Source organism: Amblyomma mixtum, chromosome 1 (assembly GCF_055824585.1).
Source record: "Amblyomma mixtum isolate Tamu chromosome 1, ASM5582458v1, whole genome shotgun sequence".
Lineage (NCBI taxonomy): Eukaryota > Metazoa > Arthropoda > Arachnida > Ixodida > Ixodidae > Amblyomma > Amblyomma mixtum.
Genome location: NC_143012.1, coordinates 54842983 through 54867031, shown reverse-complemented (window position 1 = coordinate 54867031; position 24049 = coordinate 54842983). Strand labels below are relative to the sequence as shown.

Here is a 24049-nt window from a genome sequence, read left to right as displayed (position 1 = left end):
ACCTGAGACCCGAACGAACCAAGACCCGACCGACCCGAGACCCGACCGAATCGAGACCCGACCGACCCGAGACCCACACGTGAAGACGCCGCCCCCCCTGCCCCTGCCTTCCGGTGCGTCCAAGGACCTCGGCCGTCAGCTCCTGGCACCCTCCGGCCCGGATGCTTTGTGGACCGGGTCTCATCCTTCGATCATGTCATCCACTGTGGCGGCCAGCACTGCACCATCTTGTATATACTGTTCAACCCTCCACTCAAGACCATCGCCATTTCGCGCGTCTGTTCGTCACCGATCGGGAGGATCGCTCGGAGGCCCCGGGTAGTGCGACGAAGACGAAGCTGGCAGTGGCGCGGGACGGAGCGCTCGCGCTAGGCCAGCGGCCATTACAATCATCTCTTGTTCATGGTTCACCACGCCTCATTCTTCGGCTGGCCGCCACGTTACAATATCACAGAGGAAATTGTGTTGCCGGGACGAAGCATAGCTCACTCTCCGTTAGACGCATTCCATTCTGTGTATCGCTCTCAATGCGTGACGCCCGCCAACGTCCAAAGGACAAAAATGCGCAGGTTTGGTTATGTGTGCTCCATAGCATTGAGATAAGCAACTATGACAGACGCGTGGTGTGGCAGAAAGACCGATACGTTTTGCTGCATATATATAGCGATGCTCGTTGCGCGTTTGAAGCCAAACCTGCAGCGGTCATGCGCTGTGAACATATATCCGAACTGTGACCTACAGACGGTCGACCTTGTTTGCGACTCCGACTGGCCCGAAGTGGAGCTCAGTTGCAGAAAGAACATTTCTCTCGTATCGGCTGCCTACACGTACCGACAAGGACTCCTTCCCGTTAGTCCCTTTTGTGGTAACAACATCGACAGCAGCTTGAGGTAGCAACGGACATCAGCAAGATATTTGTGCGTGTAACGACTGCTTCGAGTTCCCGGCGTGTTAGTCTTGCCTCACGGGAGTCAGCTAAGGATGTCCTTTTTTTCTCGTGAGATACTCGGCGCTGCTCTTGCGGGATGTCGGCAGTTGTCTTCACCAGCGCCAGGTGGAATCATATTAGCCGCGTTGTGTCACTTCGGCCACGTGGCGCAAGAAGAGCTCCTCAAATGTTATAACTTCTCCTGGCTCGACGGTGTTGTTCTTCACGAAGGGAAATCGAGTCGACTGATACGTCCCTACTAAAAACCAGAGCTGTCTCCACTCGAGCTAACATTGTACAGGCCAACAGCCTTGCCGAGTAGCCTCGGAAAGGTCATGGAGAGAATGATTCTTTCGCGCCTTGCTACTCTGGGGACGCAAAGAAATCAGGTAAATGCCACAAGGCATTGCCTTGTGGCATTTCTGGCAACGCCTTAGGTGACGAACATTGTCCGCATATGACCATCCAATGCTGATGCAGCAAGGCGCCTTCAACTCCGTGCCTGAAAGGTGACTCTACAGTCGTGGTCTAACCCTGGAGGTTGGATACACGGCTCGCATCACTTCAACCCTTGGCTTCAACTTGAAATACCAATTGGCCTCGCCACCCCCCCCCCCCTCCTGTGACACTAGGCTGTTGTGACGCCTGTGTTGGAAGTGGCTTTTACAAACGTCTACTCCAATCTCATCGCAATGGCAGGCTGTCCAGCGTGTGAGCAGTGCGGTTGCAATGAAACGATCGGGCACCTCCTCTGTGACTGCCCTCGTTTCGAGCGTGAGCGAACCTTCCAGGCTGCTACTCTCCGTCACTTGGACTCGCGTCCTCTAACAGAGTTGAAGGCTCAGGGGCCCTGGACACAACCTTCGTCACAAACGAAAGCGGTGAAAGCGCTCTGAGGTTCTTAAAAGACTCGTGGTTGAGATCTCATCTCTAAACTTTATGCTTTAAGTGTGCGCCCTCTGTCCCCTTGTCATAGTGGGCAATGCACACTGGAAAGACTCATTTCGCTCTTTTTCCTTTTTTTTCCTCCTTGTTCCTCTGGGCGCTGCCTGGTTAGCATTCCTGCCTTCCCGTATTTCTGTTTCTTTCTCTCTCTCTCGCTATGAACGGGTCGAGAAATTATTTTAAACTGCAGGATAAGATTGTTGCGATACTCAGTGATGCTGAGACAGACGATGCCTTCTTGTTTGATTTTCTATTGCCTAGCAGTTTTGACAGAACTAAATAAAGTAATATGTGTATACTTAAAATACTGACTTGCGATGAGAAAGAAGGGACGGATCCACCAGGGATGCCTGTCGCTGCCCCCTCCCAGCCGCTCTTGTTCTTGAATGCATCTTGTAACCGCAAGAACGACAAGGGACGAACAAGGAAACAGGCAAGATGGAGGGTACCGTTCCGTTTGTTCCCTTCGTCATCCCTTATGGTTCGCGCGGTTGACATAATTTTTATAATACTCGAGAGCTTATATAAAATTCATTTCCCTAGCCCCTAGTCACGGACGGCAGCTCAATATGTACTATCGGGGACAAAAGTGGTATACTCCACTCGACCGGAGCCAGAGCACGGAAAACTGCGTTTCAACGCCATCTGCAGGCGGCATCTCGGACCCAGACAGCCAATCTGTGACCTGTATTATCAGCAGGCATGTTTTTTGACTCGTTTGAATGTTTCGTGCTTTTGCTCGCCAAAATGCCGAGCGGCGCCGCAGCAGCAGCAATCTGGTGGCCGTCTTTTCATTTTGTGTCTTCTTTTTAACAACGCGCGTTCGAGATATGGCTTCTGAGCCGGCGTTCGCACCGTCATGATGCGATCAAATGCCCGCGCGCGCGTGGCTAACTTGTCGTGGAAGCAGCGCATTTTTGAGACAGAAACGAGCCAAGCGACATGCCTGCTGATAATAAAGGTCACAGATGGGTTTTCTGGGTCCGAGATTGCGCCTGTAGATGGCGTTGCAACGCAGTTTTCCGCGGCTCCGGCTCCCGCCGCGTGGAGTATACCACTTTTCTCCCCGATAGTACATACGAAGAAAAACTTACGATTACCGCGAACCATTTGAACTTTTTTTGATGGCAATTTCTACATGCTGTTGTTTACGTTGCTGATCCGCTTTTATAAGATCAATAAATATTTGCACCAAATAATAAGACTGGGTTAAAAGCAGAAAGGTGGCTTCTTTAAAGACGAACCTAATAGGTCATGCAACTTATGTCGCATATGGAATTCCACAACAGTTGTACGCACACCATTAAGAAAATTTTAACATTCAGATTTAGAAATACTCATAAATAATGGCCACCAATCGCTTGAGGAACATTTTTTTGTTTATTTATTCTCCTGCATCTGCTACAGTGTTATAATGGAGAGCACGTATAGACTATTCGGAGATGATTCTTATTTATAAATGGTTTGCAGATACTATCGCCCCCTACTTGAACCACATCATTATAACGGTGCTTTTTTCCTCTGAACTTTGCCGTATATAAAAGAAACGTCACTAATGTAATCACTGACGTTCATTGCTTGTTTATGGAAAAAATCTTGAGTGGTCTTACATATTAAATAACAACACCCAGAGATGTACTATCGGTGGCAAAGTTTGCGGGACGTAAGTTCTTTTAAAGATGTTTATTATGGCTCCATTTTGCTATCCAGACGCTTTATATTACATGAGGATGTTAAAGGCATAAAAACTCCTCCTTTAGGCAAGAATATCAGGCGAATGCGTAGCGAGATAGAGCTACAACAAAACGTGTTTACAACAACTCGCGTCCCGCAAACATTTTTCCCCCGCAGTGCTGTGTTTCAGCGCCTTTCGTTTGAAATTCTTGATGTGCGACAGTATTATGATCGAGAGCAGAAAAATGCTTAAGCTCCATCGATTGGCGTCAGTATGGTTTAAAAGACAAAAATATATCCCAACGTTCTGGAATCTACATTTATCATTTTCAAACAGTTTAAATTGACTAGTCACAATTAGAGATGTCTTCAACGGTAATTCATGGGATGTTTACTATAACTAGTCCGAACAAAGCAGCCGCAAGGGTTACATTTGTTGTGTTTAGTCGCAGGCAGAGTCGGGCCGTAGCAGACAACACATGTACAGCCCCTTTCGCACTTACAGGGAAACTATAAGCGCCTAACGACCGCACTTCGAGAAGAGCTACTGCCGACAACAGGAGACAATGGGTGGCTCAAGGCACATGCCCGGATAAAGTAGCTTGCTTGACATATTGCTCATCCTCCTTTAGCGTCAGTTCTCACCGGCTGCCGGCAGTAGCATTTCGCAAAACACGGTGGTGACGCTATTCCAGTTTCCCTCTAAGCGTGAAAAGGGCTACACATGCTGTTGCCTGTCAAGCGCTCCGTGCAAAAAAATATACTTGATGCCAATAGAAAATTTTCCATCCATATTTAACTAAATCTCATTCTCTTTCTTAGAAGTGGCATTCTAGATTGTTTTTTTGAGATATTTTCTAACTCTCACCTAGCATTGCATGCGCAGAGCAATAACCAGAAAGTTTAGTGCATAAAATGTGCCAACTTAATTCCATGCAGCACCCGCCTGCGGGTGCAACAGCAAATGTGCCGTTCATTACAGATGAAAAGCTGTTCAGGTAGTCTTGTTCGATGAACAAAACTTTGGTACTCTGCATTGCTGCGTATTCATTGAGCGTTACCAAAAAATAGGCAGCACAATTCATTGAAGCAGAGATTACATATAAACTATACTCAAGGAAGTTTCAACTGAATGAACCTACTCAGTTCAAAATTTTACTTGGAGTATAAGACAAGGCATTTGGGCGAATTAGAAGTTGTCAGAACTTCAAAGAAAAAGTGCTCAAAATATATAAACCAACTTATGGCAGTAATCATTAGTCACCCCGAGCCTCGAATTCATTGTTTTTGTGATCGTAATGGTCAGGACAAATTTGTAGCAGATGCGAAATACTAATGAAGACATTCCTGTCCGTTAGGCGGTAAGGTTTATATATCAGGAGAAGATAGAAGGTGGATTTTGTATGAAAAACTTCATTATGTCTGAAAATTTTGTGTATACGTAGAAAAAAATATATCATATTTAAAGAAGGAAAAGGAAGTGAATATGGACAGGGAGCGTACAATAAAAGAGAAAAGTGTTCAGGGTGAGGATTTTCGAAATTAAAGTGTTCTGTGGTACCTCACTGGCTCTCCAGCCGGTATTTGCGCCAACGCACGCACCTTGTATGTTTGGTGTTTCTACATAATTCACTCATCTCGTTTGCCTGACACCCCCAAAAATGTTTTCTGTAAAAATCATCTCGAAAAACTTCGCCTTTAACGGCACTGCAGCGAAACCATAACTGTGGTCCCTATGGCTAACGGTCGGGATATTATTAATAGGAAAACGCCGCAGGGCGCAAGAGAATAAAGATGGCAAAGTAACTATAGGAAGCGTCCTAGCGCTCTAGGTTGAAGCAAATTGGACTGCAGTAAGCTAATAGCAGGTTAATGATAGATCTCAATGCTGCAAAGAGTGCAGTGTGGCTTAGGTCAATGTATTTTTGTCTCATTGCGTCTTCAAAATGCTTATAAATGCAAAAAAAAAAACAAATGAATTTTTAGACGCGCGTCTTTCTGCAGTATATTATTCGGCAGTTCTTTTTCCCTGGCAATACCGTGAGAGAAAAAGAATGCCAGTGCATAACTGTTCATGTTATATGTTTTACCCTGCTGTAGGCAGTCCTGAGCAATGTTGAGCTTGCATACCTGGTATATTTCATTGTAATGTGAAATACGTGTCCCAACGTCTGAAAAATAAATAAAAAGAATATGGCTTTCTGTCATCTCTCTCTACAGCTGCGAACTGTAATTGTTATCCCGTTTCAGTAACCGATTGGACATTAAAAACATTCAAGGACGCAAGTTCGCTAATATTTATATCAGTAGTGAGATGTACATTGCTATGTTTTGTGCTGTAGGCTCTCCATAATAGGAAGTGTTCCAGAAATGATTGCGTTGTGGGTTGAGGGAGACACAGGTTCAGTTATTCGTAATAAGGCCGCCTTTTTTTTAATCCAGCAGCAGCTATCAACTTTTAAGCCGACAATAATAAAATGAAATCACCAATAAAAATTATTAGCCCATTGCCACGGCCATGCGTCTGAAACAGAATATATATTAGATTATGAACAGTAGCTCACTAGAGATTTATACACCGCTGTCCTGTAATTACCAAAGTGGGCGTCGAGTTCAGACAATTATTTTGCACTCTTCACTTACAGACTGAGGACTCTTAGCACAGTGTGGCAGTTGTGGCTTGAAGTAAACAATAAATAAACAGAGGCGGTTGAGGAGCTTGAACTTCAGACGCGTCTCAACAGCGGAGAAATTTTTTTTCTGGAATAGAAAGACTTCCAGAAGGAGTAAAACGGAGCTCTTTGGCATGTAAGAGAAGCACCGTTTTTGAAAGATTGCACATAATATCTATTACCACTTGATTTGCGCAACAGCGGCTTGAGCAGGCGACGCTATGCAATGCTTTTACCTCTCAAGAGAATAATGAAATCCGTCATGTTAACAACTCAGTGCAATTTCATGCATACACCGTGTGTCTACCTTGTGGCCAACTCAGGCGAACATCGTTCTTCGAGGGCACAGAACATATGCTCAATGTGACGTCGAGCCAGAGAGCGAACATGAAACGGGCTTTTCTTCATTTTTTCCGGCAGAATTTTATGCAGCTTCCGTACGCTAAACGAAGATCTGTGCCCTTACTGAAGCGCTCCGTCTGCGCTTTCGACAGCTGCGCTGTAGCCGCAAATATTGTGACGAAGACGAAGCTGGCAGTGGCGCGGGACGGGGTGCTCGCGCTAAGCCAGCGGCCATTAAAATCATCCCTTGTTCATGGTTCACCACGTCTCATTCTTCGGCTGGCCGGCACGTTACATTTGGTGTGAGGTGCTGGGTACCCTTCATCGCCATCCTGGTCCCGGAGCTTCGGTGTCCTGCGCCTGCCGTGGGCGTCGGTGTTGAATGCCTGGTCCGCGCCGCCCGGCCATGCCCCAGCCCGCCCGACCTGAACCGACCTCGCCGCTCACCCCAGCCCCGTCCCCCGCCCGGACCACAAGACACGACGACCCAAGACCCGACCGACCCAAGACCCGACCGACCCGAGACCCGACCGACACGAGACCCGACCGACGCGAGACCCGACCGACGCGAGACCCACACGTGACGACACCGCCCCGCTGCCCCTGCCGTCCGGTGCGTCTAAGGACCTCGGCCGTCAGCCCCTGGCACCCTCCGGCCCGGATGCTCCGTGCACCAGGACTCATCCTTCGATCATGTCATCCACTGTGGCGGCCAGCACTGCACCATCTTGTATATACTGTTCAACCCTCCACTCAAGACCATCGCCATTTCGCGCGTCTGTTCGTCACCGAACGGGGCGATCGCTCGGAGGCCCCGGGTAGTGTGACGAAGACGAAGCTGGCAGTGGCGCGGGACAGAGCGCTCGCGCTAGGCCAGCGGCCATTAAAATCATCTCTTGTTCATGGTTCACCACGCCTCATTCTTCGGCTGGCCGCCACGTTGCAATATCACTGAGGAAATTGTGTTGCCGGGACGGAGCATAGCCCACTCTTTGTTAGACTCATTCCATTTTGTGTATCGCTCTCAATGCGTGACGCCCGCCAACGTGCAAAGGACTCAAATACGCAGGTTTGGTTATGTGTGCTCCATAGCATTGAGATAAGCAACTAAGACAGACGCGTGGTGTGGTAGAAAGACCGATACGTTTTGCTGCATATATACTATAGCGATGCTCGTTGCGCGTTTGACGCTAAACCTGCAGCGGTCATGCGCTGTGAACATAGATTCGAAATATGACCTACAGATGGTCGACCTTGTTTGCGACTCCGACTGGTCCGAAGTGGCGCTCAGTTGCAGAAGGAACATTTCTCTCGTATCGGTTGCCTACATGGTACCGACAAGGACTCCTTCCCCTTAGTCCCTTTTGTGCTATCAACATCGACAGCAGCTTGAGGTAGCAACGGACATCAGCAAGATATTTGTGAGTGTAACGACTGCTTCGAGTTCCCGGCGTGTTAGTCTTGCCTCACGGGGGTCAGCTATGGATGTCCTTTTTTCTCGTGAGATACTCGGCGCTGCTCTTGCTGGATGTCGGCGGTTGTCTTCACCAGCGCCAGGTGGAATCATATATGCCGCGTTGTGCCACTTCGGCCACGTGGAGCAAGAAGAGCTCCTCAAACGTTATAACTACTCCTGGCTCGACGGTGTTGTTCTTCACGAATGGAAATCGAGTCGACTGATACCCCTACTAAAAACCAGAGATGTCTCCACTCGAGCTAACATTGTACAGGCCAACAGCCTTGCCGAGTTGCCGTGGAAAGGTCATGGAGAGAACGATTTTTTCGCGCCTTGCTACTCCAGCGACGCAAAGAAATCAGATAAATGCCACAAGGCATTGCCTAGTGGCATTTCTGGCAACGCCTTAGGTGACGAACATTGTCCGCATATGACTATCCAATGCTGATGCAGCAAGGCACCTTCAACTCCGTGCCTGAAACGTGACCCTACAGTTGTGGTTTAACTCTGGAGGTTTTATACACGGCTCGCATCACTTCAACCCTTTCCTTCAACTTGAAATACCAATTGGCCTCGCCACCCCCTCCCCCCCCTCTTTGACACTAGGCTGTTGTGACGCCTGTGTTGGAAGTGACTTTTACAAACGCCTACTCCAATCTCATCGCAATGGCAGGCTGTCCCGCATGTGAGCAGTGCGGTTCCAATGAAACGATCGGGCACCTCCTCTGTGACTGCCCTCGTTTCGAGCGAGAGCGCGCCTTCCAGGCTGCTACTCTCCGTCACTTGGACTCGCGTCCTCTAACAGAGTTCAAGGCTCAGGGGCCCTGGACACAACCTTCGTCACAAACGAAAGCGGTGAAAGCGCTGTGAGGTTTTTAAAAGACTCGTGGTTGTGATCTCATATCTAAACTTTATGCTTTAAGTGCGCGCCCTCTGTCCCCTTGTCATAGTGGCCAATGGACACTGGAAAGACTCATTTCGCTCTTTTTCCTTTTTTTTCCTCCTTGTTCCCCTGCGCGCTGCCTGGTTAGCATCCCTGTCTTCCCGTCTTTCTGTTTCTCTCTCTCTCTCTCGATATGAACGGATCGAGAAACTGTTTTAAACTACAGGACAAGATTTTTGCGGTCCTCAGTGATGCTGAGACAGACGATGCACTTATTGTTATATTTTCTATAGCCTAGCAGTTTTGACAGAACTAAATAAACGAATATGTGTACACTTAAAACACTGACTGGCGATGAGAAAGCAGGTACGGATCCACCAGGCGTGCCTGTCGCTGCCCCCTCCCGGCCACTCTTGTTCTTAAAGGCATCTTGTAACCGCGCGAACGACACGGGACGAACAAGGAAACAGGCAAGACGGAGGGTACCGTTCCGTTTGTCCCCTTCGTCATCCCTTGTGGTTCGCGCGGTTGACATAATTTTTATAATACTCGAGAGCTTATATAAAATTCATTTCCGTAGCTCCTAGTCACGGACGGCAGCTAAATATGTACATACGAAGAAAAAACTACGATTACCGCTAACCATTTGAACTGTTTTTTCATGGCAATTTCTACATGCTGTTGTTTACGTTGCTGATCCGCTTTTACAAGATCAATAAATATTCGCACAAAACAATAAGACTGTGTTAAAAGCAGAAAGGTGGCTTCTTTAAAGACGAACATAATAGGTGATACAACTTATGTCGCATATGGAATTCCACAACAGTTGTACGCACACCATTAAGAAAATTTTAACATGCAGATTTAGAAATTCTCATAAATAATGGCCACCAATCGCTTGAGGAGTATTTTTTATTTATTTCTTCTCCTGGATCTGCTACCGTGTTAATATGGAGATGATTCTGATTTATAAATGGTTTGCAGATACTATCGCCCCCTACTTGAACCACGTCATTATAACGGTGCTTTTTTGTTCTGGACTTTGCCGTATATAAGAGAAACGTCATTAATGTAATCACTGACGTTCATTGCTAGTTTATGGCAAAAATCTTGAGTGGTCTTACATATTAAATAACAACACCCAGAGATGTACTATCGGTGGCAAAAGTTTGCGGGACGTAAGTTCTTTTAAAGATGTTTATTATGGCTCCATTTTGCTATCCAGACGCCTTATATTATATGAGGATGTTAAAGGCATAAAAACACATCCTTTAGGCAACAATATCAGGCGACTTCGTAGCGAGATAGAGCTACAACAAAACGTGTTTACAACAACTCGGGTCCCGCAAACACTTTTCCCCCGCAGGCGGTGTTTCAGAGCATTTGGTTTGAAATTCTTGATGTGCGACAGTATTATGATCTGGCGTCAGTATGGTTTAAAAGACAAAAATATATCCCGACGTTCTGGAATCTACATTCATAATTTTCAAACAGTTTAAATCGACTAGTCACGATTAGAGATGTCTTCAACGGTAATTCATTGGATGTTTATTATAACGAGTCCGAACAAAGCAGCCGCTAGGGTTATATTTGTTGTGTTTAGTCGCAGGCAGAGTCGGGCCGTAGCAGACAACACATGTACATCCCCTTTTGCACTTACAGGGAAGCTATAAGCGCCTGACGACCGCACTTCGAGAAGAGCTACTGCCGACAACAGGAGACAATGGATGGCTGTAGGCACATGCGCGGATAAAGTAGCTTGCATGACATATTGCTCATCCTAATTTAGCGTCAGTTCTCACCAGCTGCCGGCAGTAGCGTTTCGCAAAACACGGTGGTGACGCTATTCCATTGTCCCTCTAAGTGAGAAAAGGGCTACACATGCTGTTGCCTGACAAACGCTACGTGCAAAAAAATATACCTGATGCTAATAGGAAATTTTCCATCCATATTTACGTAAATCTCATTCTCTTTCTTAGAAGTAGCATCCTAGATTATTTTTCGAGATATTTTCTAACTCTCACCTAGCATTGCATGCGCAGAGAAATAACAAGAAAGTTTAATGCATAAAATGTGCCAACTAAATTCCATGCAGCACCCGCCTGTGGGTGCAACAGCAAAGTTCCCGTTCATTACAGATGTAAAGCTGTTCAGGTAGTCTTGTTCGATGAACAAAACTTTGGTAGTCTGCATTGCTGCGTATTCATTGAGCGTTACCAATAAATAGGCAGCGCAATGCATAGGAGCAGAGATTACATATAAACTCTACGGAATGAAGTTTCAACTGAACGAACCTACTGAGTTCAAACTTTTACTTGGAGTACAAGGCGAGACATTTGGGCGAATTAGAAGTTGTCAGAACTTCAAAGAAAAAGTGCTCAAAATATATAAACCAACTTAGGGCAGTAGTCATTAGTCACCCCGAGCCTCGGATTCATTGTTTTTGTGATCGTGGTGGTCAGGACAAATTTGTAGCAGATGCGAAATACTAATGAAGACATTCCTGTCTGTTAGGCGGTAAGGTTTATATATCAGGAGAAGATAGAAGGTGGATTTTGTATGAAAAACTTCATTATGTCTGAACATTTTGTGTATACGTAGAAAAAATATATCATATTTAAAGGAGGTAAAGGAAGTGAATATGGGCAGGAAGTGTACAATAAGAGAGAAAAGTGTTCAGGGCGAGGATTTTCGAAAATATGTGTTCTGTGGTACCTCACTGGCTCTCCAGCCGGTATTTGCGCCTACGCATGCACCTTGCATGTTTGGTGTTTCTACATAATTCACTCATCTCGTTTGCCTGAGAGCCCCCAAAAAATCACCAATAAAGATTATTAGCCCATTGTCACGGCCATGCGTCTGAAACAGAATACATTTTGGATTATAAACAGCAGCTCACTAGAGATTTATACACCGCTGTCCTGTACCTACGCAAGTGGGCGTCGAGTTCAGACAATTATTTTGCACACTTCACTTAACGACTTAGGACTCTGAGCACAGTGCGGCAGTTGTGGCTTAAAAGAAACATTAGATAAACAGAGGCGGTTTAGGAGGTTGAACTTCAGGGGCGTCTCAACAGCGTCGAAAATTTTTTTCTGGAATAGAAAGAATTCCAGAAGGAGTAAAACGGAGCTCTTTGGCATGTAAGGGAACCACCGTTTTTGAAAGATTGCACATAATATCTATTACCACTTGATTTGCGCAACAGCGGCTTGAGCAGGCGACGCTATGCGATGCTTCTACCTCTCAAGACATTAATGAAATCCGTCATGTTAACAACCCAGTGCAATTTCATGCTTCCACCGTGTGTCTACCTTGTGGCCAACTCAGGTCAACATCGTTCTTAGAGGACACAGAACATAGGCTCAATGTGACGTCGAGTCAGAGAGGGAACATGAAGCGGGCTTTTCGTCATTTTTCCGGCAGAATGTTATGCAGCTTCCGTACGATAAACGAAGATCTGTGCCCTTACTGAAGCGCCCCGTGAGCGCTTTCGACAGCTGCGCAGTAGCGGCAAATATTGTGACGAAGACGAAGCTGGCAGTGGCGCGAGACGGAGCGCTCGCGCTAGGCCAGCGGCCATTGAAATCATCTCTTGTTAATGGTTCACCACGCCTTTCGACACCACGCGCTTTCGACAGCTGCGCAGTAAAGGCAATTATCACAGAGGAAATTGTGTTGCCGGCACGAAGCACAGCCCACTCTGCGTTAGACTCATTCCATTTTGTGTATCGCTCGCAATTGGTGACGCCCGCCAACGTCGAAAGGACTCAAATACGCAGGTGTGGATATGTGTGCTCCATAGCAATTAGATAAGCAATTAAAACAGACGCGTGGTGTGGTACAAAGACCGATACGTTTTACTGCATATATATAGCGATGCTCATTGCGCCTTTTACGCCACAGCTCCGACGCGGACTTTATTTGAATGCTGGGCACGGAGAAGTAAGTGAGACAAGGTTAATTTTGCCTTCGTACTCAGTAACGTGACACCTGAAACACACACTCAACTGACCACTCAACTGATTCGCCGCATAGCGAACCGTAGGTCTGGCCTACGCGAGCGAAACACGACTCGCCTCACCTAGGCTTACATCATAAGCCGCACCACTTATGACCTTCCATACCTACCCCTCGAACAGGAGGAGAGAGACCGGGTAAATGCGCCCCTACCTAGTTGCACGAGAATGGCTTTACGTCTCCCCCCAGCACATCCAACGACCGACTCCTCAAGCTCGGTGTATATCACACCTTTGAGGAGCTCAAGGCACCTTCCTTTACGACACAAATATCCCGTCTAACCAACACAGAGGTTGGTCGTAGTTTATTGTCCCAGTTAAGCCCGACCCCATTTACAGAGCCTACTGAGGTGGTCCCCCTCTCTGGTAACCTCCGCTCCAACCTCAAGGTTTCCCCTCCCCAAGAGCATGCACCCTGAGCGAGACAGGGACCGAGAGTAGCAAGGGGTCGGACCCTGTACAAATAGTAAAGCGGGGAGCGTGAGGTGATCTACGTGGACGCAGCGGAATATACGACTTGCTCTTGTATGACCCTGGTGGTTGTCGACAATAATGCAAGGCATCTAACCTCCGGCTCAATCATTACCAATTCGACCACAGAGGCAGAAGAGGCAGCCATCGCGGTTGCTCTCATTTCTACATCTGCCACAAAAATTATCTCTGATTCCAAATCTGCCATTTTAAATTATTCCAAGGGCTACATATCCAGCACAACTGCTCGTTTACTAGTTTACTGCGCTTCTGGCCGCCCCGGTGCCTCATCACCCTCATTTAGACGCCAGCACATGCTGGCCTCCCTGGCAACGAGGAGGCTCATTCCCTAGCTAGAGGTCTCACATACAGGGCAGGAGGAGTCGGGCCCCCTCTACAGGCCTCGGAGCGCCAGCTCTCGTTCCGTGATATTCTTGTGTACTACCGAGACAAACGAAGGAAATACGCACCCCAAGCTCCATCCCTCACCATAGCGCAGGCTGCACATTGGTGACAACTACAAACCCGGACTTCTGCATACCAAATACTGCTGCATGCCCGATACCCAGACCAATTCCCGTCATGATGCCAACTTTGCGGCAAACCAGGAGACTTCTTACACACCCTCCTCACATGCTCCACCTTCCCTCATCCCCCATCACCAACTGGGAGTCTCTTCTATAACCACTGAGCCGCCGCGCTGGCTCAGTGGTTATAGTGCTCGGCTGCTGACCCGAAAGACGCGGGTTCGATCCCGGCCGCGGCGGTTGAATTTCTTTGGAGGAGAAATTCTAGAGGCCCGTGTACTGTGCGATGTCAGTGCACGTTAAAGATCCCTAGGTGGTCGAAATTTCTGGAGCCCTCCACTACGGCGTCTCTCCTAGCCTTAGTCGCTTTGGGACGTTAAACCCCATAAACCAACCAACCATCTTCTGACCAGCTCATCCACTCAAGACCAGCGCCGGATCATCTCCAGCTCTCACAGAAGGATTGCGCTCCAGGGCTATCCTTCGCGTTGTAAGGGTGCCTCCTCACATTGAGGGGGCATACAAGTTCCATGCAGGGGGCTTCGCCGCACTATTTACATCTCTGGCAATAAACCTTTTCCACCACCAACAGTAACATTACTCGCCTTTGTCTGACACGTCAGGCCGCGATCGCAAGAGGTGACGCCTCTGGCACTTATCCCACTTGAAGTTGGTCGGTCGCAGAATTTCTTTGTGGTGTGGTCCTGTGTGGCATACTTGGACGACATCGATTTCAAGAAAACGGAGTCGCTTAGAATGTGGTATGTGAAACGCCGGCACTGCTAAAAAATTTCTGCTCAGGTTCCCTTTTTGCGGTCAGACAGATAAATTGGGAAATTGGTTTGTGAGCAAAGGAAATGGTGCAGTATCTCACTCAAATATCTCCGTGAACACCTGAACCGCGCCATAAGGGAAAGGAGGAAGGTGGGAGTGAAAGAAGAAAAGAAGGAAGAGATACCGTAGTGCAAGTCTCCGGACCAGTTTCTAGTATGGCATAATCTTTTGAAACACTTGTTTCCAGTATGACAATCTTAGCCGACTCGAGATGATATATAAAATTCATTTGTTTGCCCCTAGTCACGGAGGGCAGATAAAGATACAAGGAATAAAATTGCGATTGTCGCACACCATTCACGCTTTTTTTCATGGTAATGACTACATGTAGTGTTTATATTACTGATCTCTCACAAGATCTCTGTAGATTTGCTCAAAATATTAAGAGCGAGTTAAAAAAAGAAAGGTGGTTTTCTTGAAGAGGAACCTAATAGCTAACGCAAATTAGGTCGCATATAGAAATTAGCAACAATTGAACGCACGCGATCAAGATAGCTTCAATCTGCGGATTTAGAAATACTCGTAAATAATGGGCACGGCTTCCAGAACATCATTTTGTTTATTTCTTCTCCTGCATCTGCTACCGTGTTAATATGGAGAGCACGTATATACTACTCGGGGATGATTCTTATTTATAAATGGCATGCATATACTAGCGCCACCTACGTGAATCACGTGATTATAACGGTGCATTTTTCTTCTTTGCCGTATATAGCAGAAATTTTATTAATGTAATCGCTGACGTTCAACCCTTGTTTATGATAAATATCTTGAGTGGTCTTAAGTATTAAATAACCAAATCCTGAGAAGTACTATCGCAGGCACAGGTTTGCGGGACGTGAGTTCTTTGAAAGATGTTTATTATAGCTCCGTTTCGCTACCCAATCGCCTGATATTGTATGAAAGTGTTAAAGGCCTAAATTTGCCTCCCTCTGGTAACAATATTAGGCGACTGGGCAGCGAGGTGAATGGATAACAAAACGTGTTTACAAGAACTCGCGTCCCGCAAACATTTGTCCCCCACAGTACGGTGTTTCAGCGCATTTCGTTCGGGATTCTTTGCGTGCGCGAGCAGAAAATGCTTAAGCTCCATCGAGTGGCGTCAGTTAGGTTCAAACGAGAAAAAATATATCCTGAATGTCTCTAATCTACATTTATCATTTTCAAACAGTTGAAATCGAATAGTCCCGACTAGAGATGTCTTCAACGTTAATTGATGAGTTGTTTATTATTACTAGTCCGAGCAAAGCAACCGCTGAGGTTATGTTTGTTGTGTTTTCTTGCAGGCACTGTCGGGCCGTAGCAGACAACGCGTGTACATGCTGCTGCATGATACACGCTCCGTGCAAATATACTTGATGCTAATGGGAAATTTGCCATCCATATTTATGGAAATCTCATTCTCTTTCTTAGAAGTGGCATTCTAGACTGTTTTTCGACTTTTTCTTAGAAGTGTTTTTCTCGAATGTTTTTCGAGATTTTTCTAACCCTCTTCGAGAACTCCGCGCGCAGAGCAATAACCAGAAACTTTAGTGCATAAAATGTTCTGACTAAATTCCGTGATGCTCCCGCCGGCGAGAGCAAGAGTAAAGGCACCCTTCTGTACAGACATAATGCCGTTCAGGTAATCTTGCTCGATGGACAAAAATTTTGCACGCTGCATTTCTGCGTATTTATGGAGCGTTACCAATAGATAGGCAGCGCAATACATAGAAGCAGAGATTACAAATAAACTATACGGAGTGAAGTTGCAACTGAACGAACCTGCTCAGCTAAAAAATTTTACTTGGGCTATAAGACGAGGCATTTAGGCGAATTAGAAGTTTTTAAAACATGAAATAAAAATTTCCAAAAATGTAGAAACCAGCTTGTGGTATTGATAATTAGTCACCGCTGGCCCCGAATTCACTGCTTTTTGGGATCGTGTTGGTCAGGACAAATTTGTAGCAGATGCGAAATACTAATGAAGGCATTCCTGGAAATTAGGCGGTAAGGTTTATATATCAGGAAAAGATTGGAGATTGCTTTTGTACGAAAAGCTCTATTATACGTGAAAAAAAATTATGTATGTAGGATAAAATGTTTCTTATCTACAGAAGGTAGAGGAAGTGAATAGGGGCAGGAACCGTACAGTAAAGAATAAAAGTGGTCATGATGGAGGTTTTCGAAGAAGTGTTTGCTGTGTTGCCTGCCTGGCTAGCCAGCCGGTATTTGCTTCAGCGGATTGAGCATGCATGTGTGGTGTTTCTACAGACTTCACTGATTTGCGCAATAGAAATTTTTCTACAAGAATCATCATCTCAAAAGCTTCGTCCCTGACTGCACTGCAGAGAAACCATAACTCTGGTAACGGTCTGGATATTAATAATCGGTAAACGACGCAGGAGCAATAGAGAATAAAGATGGCAAAAAAATTGGGGCTGTCCAAGCACTCAAAGTTGGCGCAAATCGGCCCGCAGGATGCTAATAGCAGGTCAATGACAGACGTCAATATTGCAAAGACAGTGGGGCTTACGACAATGTTTTTTGACTCACTGCGTCATCTAAGTGCTCATAAACGCAATGAAAAAGAAATGAATTTTTAGTCGATAGTCTTTCCCCAGTATATTGTCACGTTGTAGTGACGGCAGTCCAGTGGTCAGGAAGACACCAGCCAGTCTTGGAAACGAAGCTCTTTATTTGGGCTGACTTGCGCCCGCAAAATAACTGAATCACTCGGCGGCGGCGTAAGCAACAAACGTGCTCGTCGGTCGTCGAACTACGAATGAATGTCCGCCGCTCGCGGCATCGCTCAATTTAAAGCCGGCAAGGAAACTTCCAGATAGCAGGACAAGATCATCTACAGTAATCTGGAAAAACCTAGATGCAGCCTTTCATGGCTGCGATCAATCGAGATTAGACTGGTCGCTTCTCGCGTCACGAACAAAAATGATAACAGCCCTTTCCTGCAGCCTTGAGCGCGAACGAACAAACACTACAATGAGACGTGGCATTACCCCCCCCCCCCCCTTTTCCAAAGAAGTATCGTCTCGATGCTTTAAAATGAAAATGAACACGGAGAATGCTTCGAGAACTTGGTGCAAGGGCAGCGGTAAAAGCTTCAAGTCTGGCCGTGTCGTCGTCGTCGTCGGTGTTGTCGTCGGTGTTGTCGGTGTTGTCGTAGTTTTTGTCGTCGTATTTGTCGTCGTAGTAGTCATCGTCGTAGGGATCGTAGTCGTCGTAGGGGTCGTCGTCTTCGTAGGGGTCGTCGTCTTCGTAGGGGTCGTCGTCTTCGTAGGGGTCGTCGTCGTCGTAGGGGTCGTCGTCGTCGTAGGGGTCGTCGTCGTCGTAGGGGTCGTCGTCGTCGTAGGGTTCGTCGTCGTCGTAGGGGGAATGGTCTTCTGTTTTCGTCGATGGATCTTAGTTCTTGCGCTCAGAAGCAACCTCACCTCCAGAGGCTGCTTTATTCAGTTTAACCTTCGGGGGCTGGGGAAGCGTCCACGCACTGCGTAGCCTCGGCTAGGAGATACTTAGCGAGGTGACGATGGCGACGGAGAACGAGATAGGTGGCTCGGCGATGAGTATTCTTCCCGACGCAAGAACTCTTCGATTGCGGCTGGTCGCAGGCCAGGTCGGGGTCGTGGGACGTCGTAAGAAAATCCTCGGATGCCCATTCTCCTGTATGGGCAGTACCGGAGAATGTCACCGGCTTCTCCGCAGTGGAAGCATAGTTGGCGGCGCTGGTCGGGTGTTCTCCACTCGTCGCATTTCCTAGGCCGTGTGCGACGCTCGTAGGACGGGCGAGTTGGGGCGAGAGGGCGGCGCTCCAGCGCAGCAGGCTAATGGCGCTAGGGGCTTAGGTGCCGTCGTCGAGGTGCACGACGGCGCACTGCTGCTGCGTAAGTCATGGCTGGAGGCTCCAAGAGGCTGCGTGGTAGACTGGAGTCAAGTCCTCTGGTGAATGACTCGAAGGGCTGGCGTAGCGACTTGCTGGGGGTGTCCAGTACATGGAAGGCTACCCAGCACCTCCACCAGATGTCACGTTGTAGTGACGGCAGTCCAGTGGTCAGGAAGACACCAGCCAGTCTTGGAAACGAAGCTCTTTATTTGGACTGACTTGCGCCCGCAAAATAACTGAATCACTCGGCGGCGTAAGCAACAAACGTGCTCGTCGGTCGTCGAACTACGAATGAATGTCCGCCGCTCGCGGCATCGCTCAATTTAAAGCCGGCAAGGAAACTTCCAGATAGCAGGACAAGATCATCTACACTAATCTGGAAAAACCTAGATGCAGCCTTTCATGGCTGCGATCAATCGAGATTAGACTGGTCGCTTCTCGCGTCACGAACAAAAATGATAACAACCCTTTCCTGCAGCCTTGAGCGCGAACGAACAAACACTACAATGAGACGTGGCAATATTATTCAGCATTTCTTTTTGCCTGAGTAAAAGAATGCCAGTGCACATCTTTTTGTGCTGGATGTTTTACCCTGCCATGGACTGCTCTCAGCAATGTTAAGGTTGGGTACTGAATATGTTTCACTGTAATGTGAAATATGTGTTCCAACGTCCGGAAAGTAAACAAAAAGTATATGTTGTCTTTATCTACACTTCCAAATTGTAATTATTGCCACGTCTAAGTGACCATTTGAACGTTAAAATATTTGAGGCACACAAAGCGTGTTGATATTTGTATTATTACTCAGATGTAAATTGCTTTTTTTTGCACTGTTGACTCTCCACAATAGAAAGTGTTCCAGAAATAATCGCGTTGTGGGCTTAAGGAGACAGAGGTCCAATTATTCGTAATGAGCCCACCTTTTTTTAATCCAGCAGCTGTTAATTTTTAAGTCGACAGTAATAAAGTGAATAACCAATAAATATTGTTAGCCCAATTGTCGCATTCGTGTACGTGAAACAGTATATATTTTCGATTGATTGTGCACAGTAATTTATTAGAGATTTGTTGACCACTGCCCTGCACTTACGCACGCTAGGGTCGAGTTTAGACAATTATTTTGCGCACTTTACTTAAAGCCTGAAGAAATTGGTACAGTGTGCCAAATTTAGCTAAAACAAACATTCAATAAACAGAGGTCTGTTACGAGGTCGAGGTTCAGAGGCGTCTCAACAGCACCGAGAATTTTTTTCTGGAATCATAAGATCTCGAGCAGATGTAAAACGTATCTCTCTGGCACTCAAGAGAACCCCGTTTTGCAAACATTGCACATAATATCATTTACCACTTCGTTGGTGTGACTGCGGCTTCAGCAGGCGACCCTATGTAATGTTTTCACTGCCCAAGACATTAATGAAATACTTCATACTAGCTGCTCAGTGGAATTTCATGCCTAAACCGTCAATCTATGTTGTGACCAGCTCAGGCGCACATCGTTCGTTGCGGGCAAAGAACATATGCTCAACGTGACGTCGAACCAGAGAGCGAGCATGAAGCGGGCTTTTCGACATTCTTCCGGCACAATTATGTGCAGCTTCGGTACGCTAAAGGAGGCTGCGTGTCGTTACTGAAGCGAGCCGTGTGCACTTTCAAAGCAAATTCAAATGTTACGGCGCAAACTGTGTTCTCGGGGTGATCCACGGCCCACGGTGGGTTACACTGATTTCATTTTGTTTATCGCTTGCAATGCGCGACGCCCGCCAAGGTGGAGAGTATTCAACAACGCAGGCTTGGTTATGTGTGCTCCATAATAACTTAATAATAATAACTTGTTTATTTCCATCAGTGATGGGGGAGACTGCGCATAAAAGTCGCTTGACAACAAGCGACTTGACTGAATCCCGCAGCCTCCCTACAAAGCAGGAGCGATAGAACAACAACAAGAAAAAAAAAACTCGCAGAAAGCATAATATTCAACATTACTGCACGCGCACTTGATAGTCACAAGAGGTAAATAACAAAAGGCAAGATAACACTTTAAGGTGTTATTGTAAGCATGGATTGTTAACGAAATGTTTGCGTAGGGTTCGTACAGAAATTTTATGCAAATCTATACCTGATTTGTGGAATGAATTTAAAAGGGTTGGCAGTGTCTACTACACTATTTGCCTGGAATAATTTCCCGCGCAGTGACCACCTTCCTTGGTTTTGTGTAGCGGGTGGTCTAGGAATGTGTGTTTTTATTGAGATCTGATAATTCATGAAAAAACTTGAATGGTGCTCGGCTGCTGACCCAAAAGACGCGGGTTCGATCCCGGCCGCGGCGGCTAGAATTTCTTTGGAGGAGAAATTCTAGAGGCCCGTGTACTGTGCGATGTCAGTGCACGTTAAAGAACCCCAGGTGGTCGAAATTTCCGGAGGCCTCCACTACGGCGTCTCTCATAGCCTTAGTCGCTTTGGGACGTTAAACCCCATAAACCACAACCAACCAAAAAACTTGAGATTTTCTTTCACCTTCCGTTTGAAAGCTAGACTTAACTGATAGTTATAAAGATTAAACGCGCGTATTATGTTTGCTTTCGAAAATAGCTCTGAAGTATGGGAATGATACGGTACATTAAAAAGTGCTTGAACAATTTTTTTTGCAGTATGTGTATTCTTTCAAGATTTTTACGTGTCGTGGTACCCGATACCAATGCACAATAATACAAAGCATTGAGCATTGAGATCTGCAATTAGCATAGACGTGTGGTATGGTACAAAGAACGATAGTTCCTGCTGCATATATATAGCGATGCTCGTTGCGCGTTTCACGCCAAAGTTTAAATGTTGGGCACGGAGATGGAACTGAAACGAAGTTCATTTTGCCTCCACACTCAGTAACATTACACGCCTCTATTTGACTCGTGAGGGCATGATCGCTAGCGGTGGCGCCCTCTGGCTCATTTCTCTCTCGAAGTTCGGTGGTCGCAGAACTACTTTGTGGTGTGGTCCTGTGTGGCATAATTTGGGCCAGATCGATGCCAAGGGAACGGCGTCGCTTGGGAAGTGTCAAATGAAACACCGATGTGCTAAAAAATTCGTGCTCAGGTAAACGTTTTACGACAGACAGACACTAGCTCTCATTTTGTATCAGCGGCCCGCATTTTGTTCCATCCCTGTTTTGCACTGAACAGTGCGAAGCGTACAGTATGCATGCTCTCGATGTCATGCATCGATGTCAAGAAAACGGAGTCGCTTAAAATGCGGCATGTGAAACGCCGGTACTGCTAAAAAATGCGTGCTTAGGTCTCCTTTTGCGAGTAGGCAGATAATTTGGCACATTTGTTTTTAAGGGAAGGAAACGGCGCAGTATCTGCCGCACATACCTCGGTGAACACCTCAACCGCGCCGTAAGCGAAGAGAGAAAGGTGGGAGTGAAAGAAGAAAATAAGGGCTAGGTGCCAAAGTGGAGGTCTCCGGAATAATTTCGACCACCTGCGGATCTTTAACGTGCACTGACATTGCAAAGCACACGGGCGCCTCTTGCGTTTCGCCTCCATCGAAACGCGGCCTCCGCGGTCGGGTTCATTAACCATTCTAGACTTTCACTCATGACAGACGGGGAATACGATCCCGTCTGCCAAAATTGTAATCAGGGAGAAATCGCCACCCAGGCTCACATCCTCTGGGGTGGCACGGGAAATCCGCCCCCTCGAACCTTACTGCCAGCTCCCTCTGAGGATAGATGGAACCAACTCCTCAGAAGGCCAGACAAGAGCATCTAATTGGCACTTGTTTCATGTGCCCAGCAAGTCGCCCCCACCGGCGAGCCACACCTGCCTAAATCCCACCATTCTATATCGATACAGTTGTTCCTTTCTCTCTTTCTCTCGAACCGGGGTACTCCGGCTCGGTAGAGGAGCACCTTTACCACTGAGCCACCGCGGTGCGTACCAGAGAGACACAGTTTTATGCGAAGCATATTACTCGCACAACCGAGCTCTTCCTTGCTGCGCCGCGCACGGCCGCGTAGCTACCACTTGACCTTCATCGGCGCACCACGTGATATGACGTCACAACAGCTGTGAAAGCTGGGGCCTCGTGCGCTCGCTTGCGGACGCGCAGCCTCCGCCGGCGGCCCAACTCCCGCTCCTACCGCTAGGAGATACTGACGTCACGCAAAAGGCGACGCACTCGTTGAGTCAGTTGAGCAGCGAGATGTCGGCCAGGGAGAGGGTGGCTCGCCAGACCGCAAAACTATGCTTCGCATCCTTGGCTTAACCATAAGCTAAGCCAGGCCATTTTTTATTTTGGAGCAGGCCCCTGCGTTTATCAGGATTCCAGTTTTGTAGTGAACAGACCGCAGCGCCCCGTACTGCTTAACATCGCTTTATTTGACAACACACAGAACAGCTCAACATTGCCTTTAACGATGGGTTTTGTTTGGCGGCCTTCTTAGCTTCGCAGCTGATGTCAAGCATGGAGCCGTTATACAGGGCACGCCATGCTCTGAAAATAAAAAAAAATATCATAGCGGTAGAAATAAAAACTGTGAGAATCTGTTTTCGCTTCACGGAATGAGAAATTGTTTTCGTGTCGAGGGGCCGCAGTTTTTTGTGTCTCTATCGTTCCCACTGTTTGTTACTGTCATACGAAGAGCAGTGAACTTGCATTTTTGTATTGTCATTTCTTTCCTTTCCTCGCCGTACTCCTCCCAAGCCAGCTGTGATGTGGGTAAAGTGTCCATTGCTATATGAGGCACTTACTGTACCATTTCCGTTGTCGAAAATACCTAGCTGAAGAGTTCAACGCTACGTTGACGGGGTGCGAAGAAATGGAGCCACGACAGTTGCATGTTAACGAAAAGTGTGCGGCGTGAGTGCTAACAGATTGCCCTTGTTTAGGGGTATGCCGAAAGCGAGTTGATATGAGAGCTCAACGTACAAGACCGCACCGTTAGTGATAGTGTTGGCTGATAAGGCTGGGAAGCCCGGTGGCCGAATGAGTTCGAAACATGGCGGCCAAGCCAAGTGCCTAAACGTGTTCGAAGCAGACAGGCCAGGGCCAGGTAGCTAAACATGCTCGAAAATACAGGTGAAGCCAAGTGGTTAAACGTGCGTGAATTGTAGAGCAAATCAAAGTATCCATCTGTGTGTCAGCTTGGCTAATTGCGTACACAATAATTTCAAATATGCTTGTACTACGCCACCTACGTGAAGCACGTGATGATAACGGTGTTTTTTCTTGTTGACTTTGCCGTACATAACAGAAATGTGATTATTGTAATCACTGACGTTCATTCCTTGTTCATGATAAAAATCTAGACTGGCCTTACGTATTAAGTAACAAAATCCTGAGAAGTTAGCGGCACGTGATCTCTTTGGAAGATGTTTATTATACCTCCATTTCTCTGCCCAGTCGCCTTTATTGTATGAAAGT

General features: G+C 46.9%; 1 protein-coding gene across 1 annotated transcript in view; it reads right to left on the bottom strand.

Moving 5' to 3' along the window:
• LOC149366331 (uncharacterized) overlaps positions 1-24049 on the bottom strand; it is an 83872-nt gene that overhangs the window by 42558 nt on the left and 17265 nt on the right. The gene's annotated exons all lie outside the window — the stretch shown is intronic.